Here is a 21,750-nt window from a genome sequence, read left to right as displayed (position 1 = left end):
ATAACACGTTATCGTTCGAATGTAATTAAGTCTACTTTAATATGGAAAAGAGTATAATCATTCTACCAGTCGAAATGTAAGCTACAAAATCCCTGAAAGAAGTGATTTCCAAAACTGATTCGATACTACAAACTTTTCTTAAGTTCCTCGAGTACAGTTCGCCATTAACCCCTTGTCATACAATAACGAGTGAGGCTCGCGATGAAGATTTCTAGACTAATTTACCAACAATCGATGTTATTCAACTATCTTGCTATTATCAATATATTATCTTCAAATAAAATTTCCACTTGAAGTAGAATGGACAGTTTTGTTGCATTTCCTCCAAGTTGTCGATAGTAAAATGGTACACGAGCTTAGTGAAAGTAAATAGTACGCCAAGGGGTTAAGTTTCCACTGACGAACGTCGTCTGCACAGCGTATCGCGAACCATGCTCCAACATCGGGGAAGACGCTCCCTCCGACGAACAATTAGCACGATATTAGCAACTCTTTAATCCGCGGCCCGTCTGAGGCTCACGATGGACCTGGCCGAGACGCGCCGATTAATAATGCAACCGAGAGTCGTTTCTGCCGCTTGCCCTCCTTGCCTTCGGAACTTCACTCCGTCATCCTGCCCCCGGCCCGGTCCCAGCATTAATTATGCTCCGACGACTTCCGTTTATTGCTTTATCGTCGCGGAAAAAAGAAGAGCCCGGCTGGGAGCTACTTCGCCCGGACAGATTTTACATCGGATAAAACTTCAGCTCTTCATCTTCTAGAAAGCCGTGTCTACGCTTAACGAACCGTCCCGAAGAAACACGGCCATCAGGAACGGGTCCCGGCCAAGATGAACGAACATGCTCCTCGGACGAACTTAATTCGAGTTAAAACGGTTTCGCAGTTGTTCCGTGCGTATTAACGGTTACAGTAAATTATCTTTCTATTTCAATTACCTGCTGCTTCTCGACGATCGTTTCTTCTCATTTTTTCAAAGTCTGCGGAAGATATTCGGACCAGATACTTTACAATCATTTCGATAACATTCCGATTACTCTTTCAATGAACAATATTCAGAGTATCTGATCCAAATACCTTCCACAGACTTCGAAAAAATGAGAAGAAACGATCGTCGAGAAGAAGCAGGTAATTGAAGTAGAAAGATAATTATATTTAGAAAGATAAGTTAGAAGTCAGAGAATAAATACTAAGAGAATTAACACGATTAAGGGATAATCAGATGTTTGTTACTGTTCATTAGAAGCTCACCGCTTCTCCATCGCCCCCATGCTATCGTCAAGCGTAAACACGGCTTAAACGGAATCGAGAAACTTCGCTGGCTGACGCTCGATGACTGGCGATAACGAGAACGTTTTCCCGGAGACGGCCTTCGTCGATAAGATACGCACCTTCGTTAAGTCACCGAATTCTAATCGCGATTGCGTCCCCGAGCCCGATAACGCCCGATGCAAAAACACGCGAAACGAGGATCGCGCGATCATTACGCAACGATTACTCAACGATCGAACGAGGACCTGATTGGACAACGTGGCCGGCGTGCCACGGTCCACCTTCGCAAGAAGATCTCGAGATAAAAGAGATCCGTAAGGGGACAGGGAATACGAACAGGCCGAGATATCCCTGGACTTCGTTTATCTTCGAAGTTCCTCGGCTGCTCCTTCGCGGAGACGATATCTCGCGTATATACAGGGTGTCTCGAGGATACAGCCCTTTAACGCAGCGTCGCGCAGCGTCCGAGGTTATTAAGGAATCTCCAAAGAAAACTTTCCGCGTAACCGTGCGCGAAGTTCGAATCGTCGAAAGGAACCCGAGTCCGTCGTCCCTTGAATCGTGCTTCAGGATCCATTTAAACTTCACCGCCGCGGTATCTTCATGAATATTAATAAAAGTTCTTCGTTTGCAGCGCGATTAAATCGGAGAGCGCGCCGGCGATGCGAGTTCGTTGAATTTTTGGCTTCGCCGAGCGGTCGCCGGCTCTCTCGTTCGTTTCTCGTCGTTCGCTGATCACCCCCTTCCTTTAATATATTTACAATTATCACGCTTATCGCGGAGCACCCAGTATACGTGTTGATATCCGGGAAGCGCGTGCACGTTCCGCGGGCGCGCGCGCGAGTGCGAGACGAGCGGGCTTCATTGAAAAACAGAGTGGCAATTCCGCAGAGTAGAAGGCGCAAAATGAAAAGAGCATTTCATGGACTGCCGCGCTTTTCGCAGCGCCTCGTTGTGAATTCTTCAGCGTCTCATTACGCCGGGTTTCCGCGTGAAAGAACATTACACAAAGTGCCCAGCCCGGCGGCGGCCTTTAAATGCGCCGGTGCCTACGGAGACCGTGGCCGCATCGGCGGAGGCGCGTCTCCGCCGGAATTTGACGCGGTTGGACGTAAAAGGGCGGCGCTGTCGTTTCATAATTGATGGAAATTCGGACCCGGGACTGGCTCGCTCTTCTCCCTACCCCTGCCAGACAACGATTCCACCATCTTCCACCGTTATCGCGTCGGAATGCGCGCTACAGGCGGTTTACGCCCGTTGCAACGCTGAGAGTTTCACTGTGAAACGCTTCGAGTTCTAACATAATCGTCACTCAACTCTTTGGGGTTGGGGTTAAAAAATACCCCACCCTTTGCTTAGCTTCTCAGGCATAGTCTTGCAGTCTAACACTTTCTCGGATGTTTCTTACTAGAAGTATTTAACATTTCTTTATGAGACGATGTTCTTCGAGGCTAGTTCGAAGAGAAATCACCAGATATTGAGGAACTGTTTTATTACAATGTTTCACGTATCGAGGCATTATACAAAGTTTAACATTAAATAGTTTCTATATTTTTACTGTGTCAAATCAAGTGACTGAGAGTCACCTCTCGAGTGCAAAAGGTTAATATTTTATTTAAAGTCTTTCGTTCAGTTGGCAATGATCTAACGGTGAATAGGTGAAAACAAAAACGTGCACAAATCGAAACGTAGTTCATTCTGCTGCGATTAACGAATTGTGTGCATCAAAGAGTTAACGCGTTGACGAGAATTTGGAACGCTCCATATAACATCTACCGTGTACTTTCAAAGTAAATGCTATGTAGAAGTAATCACTACCGATTCAACACTACAGTGTCTATTCTACTGTTACCTACGTAATTAAATCAGATATTTTCACAAGAATCTTCTTATAGCGACTGCTTTAAAGAAACTCGAAAGCTCCAAGATCCCCCGCGTTTCTATCATCTGCAATGTAGATCCTAAACTCGCAGAAACACGTAAGCTTGAATATACACGTGGAACGTATTAAAGGCGTCGCGGTTGTTCCGATCAGATTATTTCGCGTCGCCTTGTTTCCCGTGAATTGAGCAGGATCGAGGGAAGCCGGCCGTCGCGGACGCGGCCCTGTAAAACGGCAAGTTTTTCCGAATAATACGATCGAACGGAGCATTACGCAAATAAATGGCGGTTCCTCGAATCGGTCGGAATTAAAGGTAAATGGAAAGGGGTGGGGCGGCGTCTAGGTATTGGAGGGAAAAGTCTTATTTACGATTCAGCCGGGACTCTATAGGAAGACTTAACTTCTTTTCGCATCAGCTACTCCGCGCAAGCGGCGAGGAAAAGGCTCTTCAGGCGAGATTTGTCCCGCGGGCCGGCCAACCTACGAGAGACGCCTAACTTGAGACTTTTGCATTCTAATTGGATGATCCGAGTTGAAAAGTTCGCCCCGGCCGTTACCCGGAGACAGAGAGCCGGCAGTTTGTTGTGTCCTCCTCGAGGTCCTGCCTCGCGGGCCCACCGAAAAACTTCTCGCGATCCACTTTAAGACGGATAAGAGAGAGCCGCCGCTTGACCGTGCGTTCCAACGACGATCGAGCGGCGAACGCTCCGCCGTCGCGTTTCCCGGCGACTCGATCGTCGCGTTACGATTGTTCCTCTGGTAACGCGGCTACCGCAAACTGGGCCACGCGTTACGCCTCGTTAATTATATATTATACGTATCCTGACCGTGTCCCCGTTCCTGATATTTATTGCCGGCCCGCGGTCGTTAGTCGCGAGTCTGAAACTTCTTCTCGGTCGGACGGTGTAACACGGTTTCCACGCAAATGGCTTCTGTAAGGTGGAACGTGTGTGATATTTTTAATGGACGCGGCGGTTTGCTTCTGGGATAATAAGTCCAGCATGCAGCCGTGGGGACTCTACTGTATTTTCAGTGAAATTTAGACAGTTCCCACGAGAAGCTCGGTAACGAATGATACTTTATTTAGATTCGGAACTTCAATCTGAGATCTTCCGTAGTAAACTGAAACCGATAGCAGAACACTGATACCCAATTATGGAAACAAACTCGTGATTTCCGTTAACTTCCATTTGAGATCTACATGAGTCTCTTAATCAACTGTGTTCGACGAGTATTCACGTCATCGTAAAGCTTGACACGATACTAATTCTTCCAGCGATGAATTCTTGATTTTTTCACATAAACATGTAATTCTTTGTTTCGCTTGGATCTGTCATTAAAATGTACTCTACGCGCATTCGTCCTTCGACGAGTACGCTCCATTTTATTTTATTGCGCGCAGAACGAGAGGTTTCTCCAACTAAATTCCGCAGTTACGGTAATTCATGGTTAAGCTACGAGTATCAACCTTTTCCCCGAATTTTTCTAACGATCAGCTAACGACCCGCTGCGGCTCGCGCGAGGTCACCGAGTCGAAAGTGAGAAAACAACGAAACGAGGGGGCGGAGTAGCGTTGCTCTCGCTAGTATACCGGTTCATCAACGAGCGCACCGTGTCGCGTGTTTCACCTTCCAGCCGGAACATTCGCGCGTGTCACCGTGATGGCGCAGCCGTGTCACCTGCTCCCAGTCTCTACTTTACATGCTTATTCCGGTTTCGGCTTACACCGGCGAGCGGCGGCGAAGCCGAGGCTTGCTACCCGTGCGCCCGCGGTACATCCTGCAATGGGATTGTCTCTGTGTACGGATGCTTCTGATTTGCATAACACGCGGGGTATTTACAGATTCCGGTACGCGCCGCGGCTGGATCTCTTTCGTTATCAAGTCCGTCGTCGGCTCGGGCCGCGTTGCCCCGCGCGACCCACGACACGGTACAGCTAAACGGATTACACAATTATTAATAACGTATCCCGGCCGTTTCGCGGTGGATTAAACTGTACCCGGTAATCCTGCGGTGCGCTCGTGAAACGGAAATCTTGGACATCGTTTCTGATCTCGAGAACATTGATTCTCTTTGGTTGCTGCCTTCCTATAATTTATTCAATTACGCTTTTAACGGAGTTCGCGAAAGTACAATTATAAGAGAGTTAATTATAGGAGAGTTGCGTGTTGTTAGGAATAGGACACCAGTCTTCGATCTAATGAAGATTCGACTGCGATTTGTTAGATATCGTTAGAGGAAGTGGCTAATAAAATCAATCGTCTTTGTAGGCGTTTAGATATAAAATATTGTGCGAGCCTATCCTAGCAGCAACAAAGCCCAGGACCCATTGCTTGTCGTTTTTAGTTAATCAGTGGATTGAGCCCAAGGTAGGCAATAGCTACGAATTTGATATTTGCATGTGATTTAAAGTCGAGGCGATCCTTGGGGCTATTGCTGCTACGGTCGTTAGAAATTTCCGGGTCTCCGGCTAACGGACAACCGACAGACCGCTGGCGGAAAGTAGGGTTTCCCAATTTTTGGGAAAAACCAACCCTAACCACGCGTCCGTCACTCCCCCGCCACTAGCGGAGAGATATATATTGTACACCGACCAACCGGCATATTCATTGTACATTTAGAAATTGAAAGATTGAGAAACCGTAGACTGTGTCACTTCTTTCGCGCTCCCCAAAATACATCCTCCGAATCCCCGACGCCCTGAATCGGTTTCCCTCCTGCATCTTAGATAATGGTTACACGTTGTTAGTGTAAGAAGAGGTCTTCAGGCTGAGAATGATTACGGTGGATCAAGGATTTCACGGGTAAGAAGCGAAAATTGCTCGTATCGCCGATAAAAGCGCCGCGCCGTACTTCAGGCGAGAAACGCGCGGCAAGTTTTTATAATTGCGGGTGGCTCGTTGCTCTTTCAGCCTGTGAAACGAGGGGGGAAGCGAGAGGAGTGCCGGAGACGGCGGAAGAAGTCAGAAGTGGAAAGGGGAAAGTCGTCGTACATCATCCGCGTGTTTCACCGGCGGCCCTCGATTTACGTGGTGTTAAATATCCCTCGGCGACGCGACCTGTTTTTCCTTAACTCTCTCTCTCTCTCGCGCGCGCGCGAGCCCGCGGCGAGAGGGGGTGAAGCATCGTCGAGAAGCCGGGGGAAAAAAGGAGAACAAGGTCTCAATTAGCCCTGTTAGGATCGTAAGTTACGCCACGCTCGCCAGCTGGAAAAACTTTCGACTGATTTACGGACTCATTGCTCTTCGTCGGGCTTACAAAATAGCTGTTGCGCCCGTCGAACGCGGCGGGGACAATGATTTATGCTTTCTCGCGGGAGCAGCTGGATTTAGCCGCGCCCGCCGGCCTATCAAAGATTTCGGGAAAGTACCGAGCGCTGCCTTTTCCCCGCGAATTTCCGTCTGACGTTCCTTGAAATATGCGCGGCACTTTCCGTTGTACTTGCCAGCCGGTGACATTGGTCGTTACTGGTTGCTGCTGGAGAGCTGCTTCGACTAGTAATGATTGCGACTGACTACTACCAGTCGTCATTAGTTGATACTGAAATCTACTAATCATTATTTCTGAAGAAGTCATCTATACGCGGGATACTGCAACCGATTGTAACAATTACGACTAAGTAAAACCAGCTACTGTAAACTAGGATCAGCTGTAATCAACTACAACTAATTAGGAATCTTCAACACTGTCTATTCCTGAAGAAGTCACCTTCAAATACTGTGAAGCTGACACTCGTGACATCATAGAACATCACTCCTTTGTTGCACGATTCCATTGGTGCTCCACGAATCATATTAACCCTTTGAACTCTGTATGCTCCAATGTGGCACCAGTTCTAATATTAAATATTTTAACGAATCTTAAAGAAGCTACCCTAAAATTATTCGATTTTCTACACATCCGAATTTTGAACTGAGAAGGGAAATAAAAGATCGAAGAAATGCATTTATGATTTTCGCTAGGAATACTATAAAAATTAGTTGCAGTTGCCGATAGATCACAAAACAACCTGGAGCGCTAAGGGTTCAAACCGAATCTAACCAAACAAGAATGCCATCTCCCAGCACTCGACGCGCAAGTAACTACAAGCAAACTACATCAACTACAATCAACCATAACCAATTGCAACTAACTTCATACGACGAGGCTCGCAGCGAAGAACCACAGCAGCGCAGTACAGCGATAAGAGGGCATATTCCATCAGCCCCTTTTCAATCTCCCGACCATAACCGGCGTCGAGAATTTACGGCCCCGAAAGATTCGGCCGAGTCGTCGTAAATTTCCGCGAGTCCCGGCCGGCCCCTCGCGCGGCGTCCGACGGAATTTTTTTGCGCTCGACGGCCGGGCACGTATCCCGGCGCACGGAAGATGCGAAGGGATGATCGCGGTCATCGTCTATACTTATCACGTGCCGACACTTCCGGCAGCCGGCGGTCGGCGAATTTTAAAAGCCGGGCCTCGCGCGCCGCGTAAATTTCACCGGGAGATTACCTCGCCTTTTCGCGCGTAAAACCGGAGATTAAAATCATACCCGGCCGCGGCGCTCGTGCGGAACGCGAGCCCGCCGCCCCGGAACACGGGCCGCGCGATTATCGAAGATAACTGCCTCCGCGGAGAATTCCAACGAACGCGCTCAACTACGGCCGGGTCCACGGGGACTCGTAAACGGCCGCGGTTCCGTGAGTCATGTTCAACTCGAACTTGGAATAAACAAAAGCCGGCCAGACGGGCTGAATTACGGCCGCTTTTGAAATGTATCGGGCGAATGAGCCCGAGCCGTCTGCCTTTAATGGTAATTTGTTAGCCGCGCACCGCGAGCTTATAACGCGTACCTGTCCGCTGGGCACAATGAAACGAGTCCGCTGAATGCGGCCGACGTTTCGCCGCTCGCGCGTTCGCGGTACTCGATGATGGAAAGCTTTTAAATCGCGGCGATTGCGGCGAGTAAGATGATCGATGTTGAATAGAAATGTTTCGTGATGTAAGTATGGTAATCGTGTAATTTGAGGACTGCGAGGTAATTAAGCCTTTGGAATGGAGAGGTGACCTTTAGACGATTAACTCGATGTGGGTAAGAATAATGGAAATTTCATGGTTTGTTAACCCTTTGCACTCGAGAGGCGCCTTTTAGTCGCCATCTGATTCGACGTAGCAAACTTATAACGTTTTAAATTCAATGTTAAATCGTGTGTAACGTATCAACGCATGAAACATCGAAATAACATAGTTCTGTCCCTTAATTTATGTAAGATAAGCAATCGCGTTAGTTGCGAAAAATATCGTTAATATTTAGTCAGAGAGTAGTGAATATTTGTAATGAAAAATATTGTCGAGTGCAAAGGGTTAATTTATGCAGGTAGTTACGTTTGCGTGTGGTAAAACGTAATCGTAATTCTTGATATCAAAACAAAGCACTTGATGTTCCGCTTGAGATCGAGATGTGATTTTTGAGCACCGATCGGAATAATAATGCATTTTTCAAGTGTGATCTTGATAGGGATGATTGATTCAGGATGTTTGTGCAGCGAAGAAAGAGAGGTGGGAATGAAGAAATGAAGTGTATCTCGACGAACGTTCTTGCTTGTATCGGAAACTACAGAAGAAATGAGATAGGAGATTATCGGTATCAATGCTGCGAGCATCTGATATAAACATAAATAAGGTACTGGCCATGGATTATGAACTCGAAAGAAGAAATCTCGATGAGGACGAATCGTTATCGATACATCGGGCTGGCCGATTTAATCGCGGATTGAAGGAGATAGATTATCAGTTAAGAGATTTAAATATGAATTAACAAATATCCGTTCGCTCGCCTGTTCAATCAATGGCCTTTCAATATTAATTAATAAGCTGTTTCAATTCAACGGTCTAATGAACTCACGAACACTGCAGCGAATGATTTGACGAATCCAGTAGTAATAGAAGAAATAAGTCAGACACTTGGTGCCATCGGGTTCAAATTAATTTCACGAATATCACACGAATCTTATCAAACACTCAACGCCAAAGTTAATGTACAAAGTCGTCTCCAACAAACAGATCACTCAACAAACGGAAATTAGAGAGTTCACTCTTCAAAATGAACTCGAGGAGATCGTTGCACAATTTCATTTCGCAAGGTTGCCAATTTACACACCAGTTTCTCACCTAAGATTATCAATCTGCTCTTCTAATTAAATACGCTGCTCAACTCTACTTCGATACATAAATTCCAAAACATCGAATCACTAATTTCACTTTTCAAATACCAAGAAATATATATAGTCTCCTTCCCTAATATCCCAGATATCATATCTTAATTATACTTCTCACAGAAAGAATTCTCCGTAGTTCGAAAAGTTCATGACCCCAAACGCGTTCAACACCGTACAACATCACGGAGCAGAATACACAAATTGAAAAATATACAATATAAAATTATTCATTATTATTGCACGTTCATCCATCCTGGTTTGAAAAGTTCACGACCCCAAACGCGTTCAACACAGTACAACATCACGGAGCAAAATATACAATATCAAATTATTCATTGTTATTGCACGTTCATCCATCCCATTTCGAAAAGTTCACGACCCCGAATGCGTTCAACACCGTACAACATCACAAAGCAAAATACACAAATTGAAAAATATACAATATCAAATAATTCATTATTATCTTACGTTCATTCACCCCTATTAACGATCGCCAAACCGCCTCGAAAATGATTCTTTCCGCGAACAAAGCTCTCCATTCGCTGATTAGAAGCCGGCGCCGCGGCGGGCAGTAATTCTTATTCGACCCGGCTGGCTTGTATCTTCACGGCAGCCCCTCGAGGCACGGGGCGAGTCCTTTTGCACCGGCATTGTTTCGGATGTTGCAGTTTATCTGCATGGAACCACATGTTATTGTTGTGTACTTTGCCCGCGCGCCCGTGCGCCGCTCATTCGTATTTCGTGACATAATAACCAGCAGCGACAATGCTTTAATCCGGGGACCGGTCCAGGGCACAAAAGGTGTGAGCCACGGAAGTAAGCTGATTAGGAAACTACCCCCTTGTTCTCGCATCCTGAACCTCCCCTCGAGGCTCGCCCTTTCTCTCTCGATTTACCTCTCTCCTCTGGCCTCGCCACTCATCCTCTCCGATCCTCTCCCGTCCCCTTCCATTACCGTTCTAATTTATTACGTTGCTTTTTAATATCGTTCGACTCCGTCTAACTTCCCCCTTTCGAAGCCTCCCGGGCATTCCGTTTCTTTTTTTCACTCAATAGAGTTTCTACGGAAGGAAAATTCCCACTATAATTCGCGATCGATGCGTTGGTCTACAATGAAACACTGCTACCGATGTAATTTGACGAATTACCAACTTACCGACGACGTTAATTGTCTTTATTGCTGCGACGAATTGCATCGAGTAGCGACTACTGGCATTGTGCCATTGAAATTATAGAAATTTACTATTTTTTACCGTTAGTGCACGGGGGAATAGAAACAGAGGGCAATGTATCGAGATTCGTGTAATTGTAGAAACAGGAGCAGAAAGTTCTTAACAAGAGTAGAATATAGTATTTGATGTACCTTTCATGTTTCAACCCCAATCTTATTTTTTTTACCAATTTTATTCTGTTTCTACCTTTTCTCTCATTCTCTATTAATTTCACCTATATACATATATTTCATTTTATCTTACTATGAATTCTAAGCTATGAGTTTTCCTTTGATTTCACTATGAACGATTGTTCTCCCACACAATATTTTAGTGTATACATATATTTGTATACCATTATGTTTCCATTTATTAATATTCATTACATCTACCTCCTATTACAAAAATGTCAACCCTCGCCAAATGGGCGTTGTTGTATCTACAACATTTTAATCAAATAAACAGCTACTATTCTTATGTATTAGTGACACGCTCGAAAAGTAAAGCGTCTTTATTAAAACGGTAATATCGTCGATCAAATTTTAAACACGTCTGTCGTCGTTTCCCTCCACTTCGGCTACAATCCCGAAGATCCTCCCGCGTCAGCTTCGCATCCTCGTGCGACCCGCCGTCGTCCCGACGCATTTCTCAAGCCCCTTCCGCCTTGCGCGCCCCGTTCTCCGGTGGAACACGAATCCTTCATTTCTCACGGATTTCCAGGAGCGCCGCGATATATCAGGACATCATACCCGCAATTTATAAAGTCGCGGAGCACGACGTTACCGCGTTACCCTCCGCGAATTCACCGCCGAGCACGCGATCGGCTTGCCGCGAGATTCGTCGGCTGCATTTCTAATCAGCCGTCGCCTTCCCGGGAATCGTCTACACCCGATGCGACGTGGAATTTAGATCTTAACCACTTGCCCCACGATTTACTTCCCAATTGCGATCGCTGTAACCACCTCGCTGTTAATAATTTATTGGAAGAAGAGTGTTACGCGACAAAAATGACAGTGACACTCACCGTCGCTGTCGCGTGAGAAACAAAAGGATCCTCTACCCCGGGCGGCCAATCGGTATGCGTGTCCGACAAAGTCGCACTGATTGGTAGATGCTCCTTTTCCCTATAAATATGCCGAACTTTTTTCCTTCAACGTCAGTTAAAAAATTGAATGAAAGATATGAAATGCAAAAACGTATGTAGAATGAAAAAATATAACAAACGCACTTACTTGTTTGTAGGACGCACTGAATAAGACTAAATAATAAGACTAGAACTCTGGGTATTCTGTGTCTATGTTTGCTTAAAGTACAGTCATCGATAATAGAAGAATAATGTTTCATTCGAGAGCAGTAGAATTTAGTAATATTCGAGTCGCCAGAAGGCAATGCGGTTAAGTAGAGAAAAGGAAAATCGAGAAAATGAATGTTCCATTAAAATTTACGAAATGAGAAAGTATCAAAGAATCAACTTAACCGCATTGGCTTCTGAGAGGTTCATTTATGCTCGTTAACTTTCCGGTGTATTGATAAGAAGCGAAGCGAGTCAATTGGGTAACCTAAATTCTCTGGAATTGTCAGAGAAGTGATCTTCGTTTTATACAAAGGAACGATCGATTAATTTGTTTAACGATTCTTCTATTTAATTAACAAACCGTTAATATCGTGAGAACGTTCACGTGCGATTTCGAATGGATTCCTATCTGTTTATGTAAATTCGTAATTTCGGACGGTCGTTTCTAAAAACGAAAATTGGGTTGAACTTTATTTTTTGTGTACACCGGAAATTTTATTATGTTCATTTTACCCAGTACGTACGTAGCACTAAACTTCATCACAATCTTTATTTTATCGCACTTCGCGGAGAATGAGGCGCTGTAAATGCATAAACTCCGGTAATCTGCTTATGAGGAATGAGGAAATATAACGGAAAAAAGGGAGGAGAACGGAGAGGAACGTTGGGACACGGTGAAACAGAGTGTAACAGAGGAATTTGTCGGGTCCCGGTGACGCGAGAACGGTTTCGGGATCGACGTTTCGCAGCAGAGATTGTTTAATGTTTTGTCAAATAATGAGGATCGTGTTGTTTAACGAATGAATTCAAAAAATCGTCGGAATGTTTAACGAATAATTCCGCACACCGCGGAATGCCTCGTTAATTCCGAAGCAATTACATTTTGACGCGGTGCGCCCGGCGATCCTTCGAGTTACACGTGTTGCGTGTTCGTGCCTTGTTTACAATTAATTGATCTCTCGAATTAATTGACGTTCGATAAACTTTATGTCCCGGACACGCGCCGTTCGCGGCGCGCAGGGGGAAATCGTTTTTAACGAGGCCTCCGGAGCAGGTGATTTTTTTTCCTAAGCACTGTTTCATATTAAATTTCAAAAGAGCGCCGCTATTCGCCGGGTACACCCTGTACAGTGGAAAAACCGGCATCAAACGTTTTCGATCCTTTTTGCGGAAATTACGGTACATCGAAGCGTTGCTCCCGATTTCGTAAAAGTTGAAGTGCTTCCTGAGTGGCTGTAATTTAAACTTCGATGGGACGGCAGATTGGATTACGCTTAAACGTTGGATTCCCGGGGACCGGCCGACATTTTGCTAATAATAGACGTGACTGGATAATGTCGCGACGGCCGAAAAGCGTAGATAACCGGGGATTACCTTTTTAACGGTTTTAAGGCCGCTTTAACGGCCGCCGCGGCGACTGAACTTAGCGAACCGGTTCGCGTTTCAAGCTTTCCCGAACAATCGTCAGCCACGTTTCGCGTCGAGCGGAGAGAAATCATTTTTGAACACAGTAAGCTCTATTATCGTGTCTTCCTGAGAATACTCAGGTGAATCCTCGCAAACTTCAAGGTAAATAAAGCATCAAGACGATCCTTGGGGACCATTGAAAGAACCGTTGCATCCCTTAAGAGCTTCAGTGGCTGTTGAAGATCTTTCGAGGACTCTGATGCTCCTTGGTCACCCTAAGTAGCAGACTGGTTCGTAGGGGTTATGGAAAGTTTCTCGTTATTACTATCTCGAGTATCGATCATTGCTGATGAATCTCAGCATTGAAATGGAAATGTATTCATGAGTTCGCCTCGAAAGGTTTCCTTCCCACATGAAGTACCTATCGATAAACACTGTCGTAAATAACTTTAAATGCTAATCTCCCGGTACAGTCTTTAGAGTTCGAACAAAAGTCAAACGAACAACAGCTTCAGTGCCAACGATGTACTCTTACGATACGAACTCGTCAGTAAAGCGTTCCACAAACGAGGAATTTCAGGGAAATCACAGGGAAAGGACGGCGCGTCGATGTTCTTCGACGCGAAACGAGATTTCCGGTCGCGGAGAAGCGAGTGTCGAGGTCAGGGAAGGTAACGACGCCGGCGAGCGACGTTTTCCGACGCGGAAAAGAGAGCTGTCCCGCTCGGCAAACGAAATATACGCGAAAGGCGGCGCGCGGCGGCATGCATATCCGATTGTGGCGGCGAAAGAAAGCGAGCATCGACGGATCTCTGCGGCGACGGCGGGCCGCGCCGGGTCGATCGAAATTTCATTTCGCCGCCGAAGACGTCGGGGGGATTTTTCGGAGGCAGCGGCGCGCAGCGTGGCCGTTACCGTCGCCCGCCGCTGCCTTCTTGCGAGCCCGTTCAAACTTTAATGCATGCGAGAAGGTCGGCTTGTTTGCTCTCGAGAAAATTGCTCCCGTAGAACCGGGTGTATCGAGGTGAAATGTGATTTCGTTGGTGACCCAAGGGATCCCGCGTTGAAGCCGCGCCGTCGGACGCCTCGTCGAGAGACCGTTGCACCAATGCGCGACGGCAGTCCCGTTAAAGTCGGAAGAACCCGCGGCTGCGCGCTCGGAATTCGATTCGCCATTTTTCTTGGAAAATCTCTTTCTCACTGGGACGTAGAATGCGAAGTTGACGCGAACTTTCGTCTACAGTTCGATTCTACCGAGGGTACCATCGACTGTTACGAGTACCACGAGTCTACCGTCTGCGGATGTATCTTTTTCATTTCACGCGAACGAAACCCTCAGTTGACAAAGTGTAGAAAGTTTACTTAAGATTTGCGAAGTGAAAATTGTCAATTTAGACGTTCCCCGCAGCTCCGGAGCATCGAACGGAGATGGAATGTTCGGAAAACAGGCGGCGTAATGTCGATTGCGCCGCGCTGCGAGGGGCTGAAGCATGTCGCGTTCGCAATAAAACGCGAGAACGATGAAGTATCGATGTTCATTATGGCCGGCGCATCCCGTATTCGCCGTAATCGTTATAAACACGCGGGTCAACCCCACAAAGGGCCTCCTCGAGCATCCTCTCGTAGCTCGCGAGCTACAGCGCCGGCCCCGCAGTCGACGTTAATTAATGTAACTCGACGAGGAATACGAGCATAATTGCTTCGGTGGAGTAGCCGGGGCCGAAAGTTTGCTCGTTATCGGGCCAGCGCGTAGATACACGCACACGGCGCAAAGGCGCATCGATAATCCGTCCTTAACACCGCGGATTATGATATTATCGCGTCGCATTGCCTCGCGGCGGTCGGAACGTCAAACCGATTTCCGCGGTGCCGGCGACGTCTGCTTGAGGAAGCCACTTAACAACGGAACACCGGCATCAATTAATTAATTTACGCCGAGTCACAGAAAATCTAGAAGCTGTTGCAACTGATAGGAATAATGTTCGCGATATACGAGTCGCGTAAGAGCTAATGCGGTTAGGTCGAGAAAAATGTAATGAGAAAACTAATGTGTTCGCTAGATCGATGTTTATAAAATAAGGGAAATATAAGTATCGTTTGATTATGTGATTATCGAAGTTGAATATCTATCACTGTTTGAAACATTAGGTACACTCGGTGGAAAAATGTAATGAGAAAATTAATGTGTTCGCTAGGTTGGTGTTTATAAAATAAGGGAAATATAAGTATCGTTTGATTATGTGATTATCGAAGTTGAATGTCTGTCACTGTTCGAAACATTCACTCGGTAATTTATTAATCTGTAACGTTCATTTGAAATAGAATTTTATTGAATGCACAGAGTATTAGTTTCATTGTTTTCGCATGTTCGTTGCCATACCCTCTTACGTTACTTCGAAGGGAATATGACGAAGTTTGCGGGTTGTACACGGCGAATTTGTGTATTTGGCGATCGCAGCATGATACTCGCAGCGAGGCAAGATGGCGTCGTGGAAGGTTGTAGCCGCGCAAACATACAACAGCCTCGTGTGCACACGCCGCGCTGTTTGGCGACGGCCGGATGCACGAGGGTAGCAGACCACATCACTCGTCGGCCCAACCGGATGTCCCGACATTGAAATACATGCGAGCCCGTGCTTCGGCGGTTTCTAACCCCGTACGTTTACTCCTGGCTCGCCTCTTTCGTGCTGACTGCGGGAAACAGGGAATCTTGTTTCTTGCTCGTCATTGTTCTTGATGCCGATCGTGACCGCCCTTCTAAATAATTACATAGATAAAATAAAATTCTTATCACGTTCGAACGAATTAAATCTATTCTTTTCAACGATAGTAATGTAAAATACAAATGTTATCGAGTTCAATTGAATAGGATTAACTGATTTAACTGATACGTCCACTTATGGGCCACTGTATACTTCTGGGATATGATAATGGTCTGAGATTATTTAGTCTATTTAGTACTTTGTTTCATTTCATTCTCGTTCGCGATATATTCTGTCGTGTTCTCGTAATTGAACAAGAAATAAGATTTAACATTTTGCACTCGAAAGTGTTTCACTTGAAATATTCAATACTTTCGTATGTGTGCAAAGGTCAATTGTAAATACAGAAGTTTATAATTTTACTGCATACAATTATCTGGCGACTGGGAGTCGCCTATCGAGTGCAAAGGGTTAATGTTCATAAGTGTTGAGAATAGTACGAGATTAGGTACGTTTTACTACCAGTACCACGTCTTGCCTCAATTTGATATTTACATATCGAACAGATTGAATAATTTTCAGGCGTTAAGAAACAACAACGAAATTTCCTAATAATGTACTCGTGTCGAGTGTACATCGAAGGAAATTTATTTGTCCAAGTGACCACCACGTATGAAGAGGTTCGATTCGACGTTTCCCATTCGTCAGTCGCACCTTACCCGCGTGTAATGTCACGTTATTTATTCGGGCAGGGACGTCATTAGTTTCAGTCTGTAGTGAGTAGCGTTCGGATAGTGGATACGGGTGCGAAATTGATGGCAGCACTCCCCGTATTTCGCGGGAAGCGCGCCGAAAGGGTCGCGCGATAAAAATATTGTCGGTTGTGGGGATTCTTCTTTTCAGCTGCAAACATATTTTCACAGTCGCGTCCGCGTTTCCGCTCCACGCAAATGCAGAATGCCGGGCAAACGATGTATCGTGGGAAACGGATTGCTAGTTTGTTGGGTTCGTGACAGCCGAATGTTATTTCAGAATTGCTTTTTGTTGAGCTTACCGTTCGTGACAATGTTATAGCCAGAAATTGTTTACAAAATGCAACGAGCCGTTGCATGCAAAATTTAACAGATATTTGGCGAGCATTTAAAAACGCCGATGGAAGTTTCTATTTGGGAGTTCGTGTACTCAGATTAACCCCTTGCCGTACAATGACGAGTGAGACTCGAGATGACGATTTCTAGACTAATTTGACGACAATCGATGTTGTTCATTATCCACGGAACGAAGTAACTATTTCGCTATTATCGATGTATTATCTTCAAATGAAACTTTCGCTTGAAGTAGAATGGAAAATTTCGCTACTTTTCTTCTAAATTGTCGATAGTAAAATGTTACACGAGCTTAGTAGCGAGAATAAATAGTACGTTAAGGGGTTAAACGAAGGAAGATCGTCCAATTCGGAAGTTATCATTTTCTACGCTGATCTAACTGTCTGTTGTGTTTAACGTCTTCTTTCGGCAGAATGCGAGATTGGGATTGACAAAACACACGAAGCTGTGCTTCCCCTGATATCGATCGATAATCGCGGATATTTGCAAAAGAAACCGATTGCCACCAGCGTAAGTTGGGATTTTTCAAAATATCTAATCTTATCGAGATTTCGAAAAAACTGGAGGCTGATAGCGGATCAATTACTGTTGCGTTTACCTCGTCACGATAATCGCGTTCATCTTGATACATTCGGTGTATTTTTCAATTCGTTGTTATTCATCGTTAATCGTTATCCATCTTACCCCTTATCTGATAAGCCGAAGGAGGATGTTTATGCAAATAGAGATATTCACAGGTAATTCCACGGTACCTGTAATCAAATGAAAAATCACAATCTCGAGTATTTCATCATTATCCAAATCCGTGATCGCACCATCGATTTATAGAGTGCAATGCGATACGGATCGAATGGTTTTCATAAACAACTGCATGTAACGGATATTTTCAGCTTACAAGATTTACTGGCAAATATAAACATAATCTAGTAGCAAAAGTAAATAATACGGCAGGGGGTTAACACTAGGTTCACGGAATGTCAAATTGACGCATATTGGATTTTAGAAATATTTTGTAAATGTTTACGCCGATTTTGATTGATGCGATCGCACTGACACGTACCCCAATTGCCTGCTATCGAATCTCCACAATCTAAATAAACGAGCATCTTTTAGGAATAATAGAACGAAGTGTACAATAAATGCCCGTGAACCTAGTGTTAAATCGGTAAACAGTTGCGCAGAATAACAGCGGGAACTCTCGAAACAGTAGAGACTTCAAAGTTAGCTCGCGATCGGATGCAGTGGCGCAATTTCCTCGGCCAGCGCTGTACATATCTACCCTACGCCAAAGTGGATCCAACGAGAACTGATCCGCGGCGTCTCCAGGGTGTTTTATCGTGTCGCTATCAATAAGGTTCCCGCGTAGAAGAACCCGTCCGATGATATAGGGGTAGACGCTCGGATGGAGGATGAAAACCGGGACGATCCTGGGCGGCGAAAGGGGATAGGAGCGCTCGAAGATAGGACGAGCGAGAGGAAGAAGAAGAAGCCCGCGAGAAAGAGGACCGGCGGCCGGGAATCCAATCGCAATAGAGTTAAGTGTTCGTGAGTAAAACCTAGCCGAGGCACGACCTCGATTACTCGCGGAGGATTTGTTACGGCCACCATCCCCGTTCCCGGTTCCCGTGGAATCGTCCCGTCGGGCGTCCCGCAGTTTCGATTCCCGTGAAAGCCGGCCCGCACGACCGCTTTGTCTCTTTCTCCGGCGGACCGTGTTTTTTCCCAGCCACCGGTTTCTTTGGCTCATCAACCGGAAGGGGTATCCAATTGGCCCGGTCACGTTTGCCCGGCCACCGATCCGCCGTCATCAGATTACGCCTCGTAGAACAGATTTTTTTCTCCCATTTGCGACGGACAATTTGTCAATCGGCCGGCTTCTTGCGCGCTACGCCGCCTCGCGCCTCGCCCGGAAGTACCTAGGGTCGTGGCTACACGCGTGTTACACGTTGAATTTTTACTGGATCGAGAATTCACGTGTGTTCGAACCCTTAACCTTTTAGGCACGGCTGGTCCTCTGTACGGACAATGCTGTTCTCTACGCGAGTACATTGGAATGAAGTTTTTGATGACTAAATTATAATCTTTCTTAAAGATATGATACACATAATTTAGCTCTAACAGTTTAGAATAATAATTAGTAATACAATTGGGTATAATATATGACATATTGGTAAGGACGGAGCCGCTATAGTGGCGCATCGTGCCTAAGAGGTTAACCAGTTAACTGTGGAATTTAGTTGGAAAAACCTCTCGTTCTCGCAATAAAATAAAGAAATGGAGCGTGTACTCGTCGAACGCAGGACGAACGCGCGTAGAGTATATTTTAATGAAAGATCAAAGCGAAACGAAGTTTGTTTACTGGGCTTAATGTCGCGTGTACGGTGGTAAACATTGGTTTGTTATTTTTATTACTGTGATTATTGTAGTATTTATAATTGTCACTTCAGATTACTCTATTGGTTAATAGGAGTAATTGATGGCGTGTAGAAACTGAGAGTTGCATTGGTTTCAAACTAAAGTCTGTTCAAGGGAGATGCTGATTCTATTGGATTATCCGAGAGGTACTGATTTTTCCATTGGAGAAACGCAAGTACTGTAGTGTCGGTGTTTGTTGCAGATTCAATAGTTTCGATCGTGTTCACCGATTCGATCGGATGGTTTCTAATAAGAATAATACAACCTTGAAAGGTAAACAACTCGTTTACCTTTGGTTATGCTACTGAGCGTTTGTAATCTTGTTTATGCGAGCCGAAGATAAGGAGTGATTTGGAGGAACAAAACTGATACGGATTAAATGAACCGTATATCAGATTTATCGACTCCCACCGAATCTTGAGGATCGATCGGTTGGATAATGTACTGTATTACGTGAAAACATATTGGATCATTTCGATTCACGGCGCGATTAGATAAGTTGCGCGGGATAATTAATTCTATTTCGAGAAACTATTTTCGCCCTGTGAACAAGATGCCTGATAGAGAATTACATCGTCAGGTGAATCCCAAATGAGTGCTACTATCGGTTCATAAAACATTCATCGAGGAATTCCTAATTATAGAGTTACTGTGAATCAATAAGCTTAATGAAACTGTCTACTGTCTTAAAAGAAAAACTTATTCTAACCAATTAATTTACAAACTAAGAAGCTTAAATACACTCTGACCTCATTTTCAAAAAGCCTCGTCGTTTCATTTTGTAACAGCAATTTCAAGCCATTCTTTACATCAATCGTACAAGATCGATAACCCATCGAAACATTATAAATAAAAAGATCAGAGTGTTTCAACTATTTCCTTACAAGCGGGAGATCTTTCAAGGAGAATATCTCGAGAGAAAAGTATAATGTCAGAGCTAATAGAGACAATTCACACTTACGCCTGCATCGAAGTCTCCGCACAGTCGGCGAGGCTGTAATAAGAAGAGGAATGTCGGCCTAATGAGATAACGGGGCAAACGGAATTCCAGGATTTCCAATGGCGGACCGTCGCGCGGCGAGTATTGGGATCCCTAAGCAGAGCGGCGGAACAGATTTTCCTAGTTGCTTCTTGTTTCCTCGTGAAAATCCTCGAGGCCGTTACGCCCGGTAACGATGAGCCCGGTTACGAAGGGCTGTTACCGCCACGTGCCGCCATAATATCGGGGCAAAAGTTTGCCTGGCCAGCCGGAGAAAATAATTTGATACGACTCTCGCCTTGTTGCGACTTGAACGCAGGTGGAACGGCGGGGCAATTGCCGGCCCTTCGGAGAACAATTACGATGACGTTCCCGTGGCCCGCGGCAATTAAGCGGCCGCACACATATTTCGGCCGCTTCGTTATTGTCCCAACCTGAAATTGCCAAACAATTCTACAGTTGAAATGGCTCGGTCGCTGCAAGAGACTGTTCCCAAAATTACGAAACAATCTTTTCGACGGTGTCGGCTGTAAAACATCTCTGAACGACAAAGGCGCATATTTCGCGGTTATTCGAGTTAGCAGCTAGACCTGGTCGTTTCCGATGATTTATCGAAGTACGAGGCATAGCGAAGATGATTCTCTAACTATATTGTATATTTTAGAAAACGAGGATATTCCTATTTGACGCTGGTTTTTATAAAAATCCGTGAATAAAGAAGAATAAGGATTAAGGGAGGATAGTAGGGAATGATTATTCATGCGGAGCTGGGACCACTGTCGCGTTGCTCGGCCGTCAAACATTAAACTCCAGTATTTTCCAAGTTTAAAAGTAGAAGGAGAGTCCTGTTTGTTAGCCGGCTCTCGGGCAGGAAGAGGATGCGCCGGAGCAGAAAGGTCGCGGGAGTGGATAAATCTTTTTGTTCGGCCGTTGGCGCGACGCGAGTGACGTAATATCATTTAGAATTTATATTACCGAGTTCATCCTTCAGCCCTCCGTTGCTTCCGTCGTTTCCCTCGTCCTTCGTCCCACGTGTCCTCGCGCGGGCTGCTGCTGGAGGAGCCGAGAGAGGACGGATGGAAGAGCCGCGAAATTACGTTAAACCCTCGCGAGATAGGGCACCGCGGCGCAAGAGAGCCGAGAACGTGGAGCTTCCGTTCCCCTAAGAAAACAGAGGCCACCGTTTCCTCCGCAAACAGCCGTCGTGCAACTAACGGGCCGCCGAGAACAACCGTATCGGAGACCATCACCGAAGAATCTCGCGATTATCGAACGATCTCGTGATACA

General features: G+C 45.5%; 1 long non-coding RNA gene across 3 annotated transcripts; it reads right to left on the bottom strand.

Annotated features, from left to right (window-relative positions):
• Nucleotides 1–15,593: 15,593 nt before the first annotated feature.
• On the bottom strand, nt 15,594–21,705 carry LOC116425039 (uncharacterized). 3 transcript variants are annotated; one of them, XR_004234619.2, is made up of 4 exons: nt 21,438–21,705; nt 20,445–20,896; nt 17,667–17,820; nt 15,594–16,017 (listed from the first exon to the last, which is right to left on the bottom strand). It is a non-coding gene; the product is annotated as an uncharacterized LOC116425039 (long non-coding RNA). The 3 variants fall into 3 exon arrangements; XR_012998930.1 differs by having other exon boundaries at nt 17,753–17,820; XR_012998931.1 differs by lacking the exon at nt 20,445–20,896.
• Between the last annotated feature and the right edge of the window lie 45 nt (nt 21,706–21,750).

This window comes from Nomia melanderi, chromosome 7, assembly GCF_051020985.1.
Source record: "Nomia melanderi isolate GNS246 chromosome 7, iyNomMela1, whole genome shotgun sequence".
NCBI lineage: Eukaryota > Metazoa > Arthropoda > Insecta > Hymenoptera > Halictidae > Nomia > Nomia melanderi.
This window is presented reverse-complemented; position numbering and strand designations above follow the sequence as displayed.